This window comes from Nannospalax galili, unplaced genomic scaffold (genome assembly GCF_000622305.1).
Source record: "Nannospalax galili isolate Female #2095 unplaced genomic scaffold, S.galili_v1.0 scaffold1460, whole genome shotgun sequence".
In the NCBI taxonomy this organism is placed as follows: Eukaryota; Metazoa; Chordata; class Mammalia; order Rodentia; family Spalacidae; genus Nannospalax; species Nannospalax galili.
In genome coordinates, this window is record NW_008345971.1 from 552,973 (window position 1) to 554,955 (window position 1,983).

Here is a 1,983-nt window from a genome sequence, read left to right on the forward strand (position 1 = left end):
AATAATCTTTAGACTTAGAATTGGGAAGTTTCTCAATCACATCATATTTTTTCATGTGTTTATTTTCCTTTTAAAAATGTTTTCTTTAATCTTTTTTTTTGTACATGAGTATATTGCCTGTATATATGTATATGCACCCATTTCATGCAATGCCCAAAGAGGTCAGAAGAGGGAGTTGGTCCCCTTAAAGTGGAGTTACAGATTGTTGTTAATTGCCATGTGGGTGCTGGGATCTAAACGTGGGTCCTCTGCAAGAGAAGCCATTTCTCTTAATTGTTGAGCCGTCTCTCCAACCCTATCTCTTTGATATGTTTGTATCTCAACAGTTTTAATTTAATATAGAATTGTTTTAATATTTTAATGCCTTGAACATGAATGCATAAAAGCAAAATAAAACTGGAGAGCATATTTATTAAAATACGTATATGATTTTAAATAACATTCCAGATCTAATGTTACACTTCACTAGATAAATGATTTCTTTGGCTCTTGAGCTACCTTTCAACCAGTTGATTACATATATATGTGTGTGTATATATAGAGAGATTATCTCCATCTATATGTTGGACTCACTTAGAACTTTTTTCTTTCTTTCTTTCTTTCTTTCTTTCTTTCTTTCTTTCTTTCTTTCTTTCTTTCTTTCTTTCTTTTTTCTTTCTTTCCATCCCTGCCTCCCTCACTCCCTCCTTCACTTCCTTCCTTCCTTCCTTCCTTCCTTCTTTCCTTCCTTCCTTTTCCTCCTGCTTTTTTCTGTCTTTCTTCATTGTGATTTTCTAATATGTGTAATTGTTCTCCTAGCATTGTCAATCTGAGATAGCTTTCCTAACATTTCTGTAAAACTCAACTAATTGAAGTACACCTTGGATTTCAAACTTAAGCCTGCCATTAGAGCTGCTAGTAGTTTGTTGCTTGAGAACTGATAGCTGATCATTTCCTGTCCTTACTTAAGCTTTCTGTGATGGTATTTTGGGTTGTTGATTTACATCAAAAACTCTCATATTCACTGCTCTGGCAATGTGCTTGTTTATTTGCTGGTTGCTCTGCATAAGTCCCTCCAGGCCCAGCCCAGGTTCTCAGAATTTATAAACAAAGCTCTTGCAATGAGGACTAAACTGCTTCAGTCAGGCAGAGGCAGCAAGATGGTGTCACAGACATAGGTCCTCATGTCCCTGCTGCTCTGGGCGTCTGGTAAGAAATTTAAAGTATTACAGTCTTTTCAGAATCACATCTTTGTATATAAGAGCCACAGTCCATAGCAGTGTATAATGTTTCTTAAAAAATAATATACCAATAATATAATATAACAAGACCATTTAAATGACAACTTAATTATTTATATTGTAAAGTCTGATCTTTGATATAATGTATGATCATTGTCTATTCCTGATTGCAGGGACCTGTGGGGAGATTGTGATGACCCAGTCTCCAGCTTCCCTGGCTGTGTCAGCAGGAGAGAGAGTCACCATGAGCTGCAAGCCCAGCTAGAGTCTTTATTATAGCTCAAAGCAGAAGAACTTCTTGGCCTGGTACCAGAAGAATCCAGGGCAGGCTCCAAAGCTGCTGAGGTACTGGGCATCCACACAGCAGACTGGGCTCCATGATTGTTTCATAGGCAGTGGGTCTGGGAAAAATTTTGCTCTCACCATCAGCGGTGTCCAGGATGAAGACATGGCAGATTATTACTGTCAGCAGGATTATGAGGATACTCCCACAATGCTTCACACTTGAACACAAACCCCTGAGGATTGCACCAGCTGCTTACACCTTACACAACCCCAGACTTGCATACTTCATCAACCAAACAGCTAGGATGTCTCTCACTGAAGAGAAAGTTTTAAGAGTTCAGCAAAAACGAATGAGTTCAATGTCTCTTAGGTCTTTTTGTATGGAATTTTTTATATAAAAATTCAGAAGGTCTAGGTATTTTATCTTTCTAATTCTTATGCAACAATTTACCACAAAATTTGTTCCTTGAACACAAAA

At 37.5% G+C, this 1,983-nt stretch overlaps 1 pseudogene; it reads left to right on the forward strand.

Annotated features, from left to right (window-relative positions):
- The first annotated feature begins 1,139 nt into the window (after positions 1 to 1,139).
- Positions 1,140 to 1,728, forward strand: LOC115071903 (annotated as a pseudogene).
- The last annotated feature ends 255 nt before the right edge of the window (positions 1,729 to 1,983 follow it).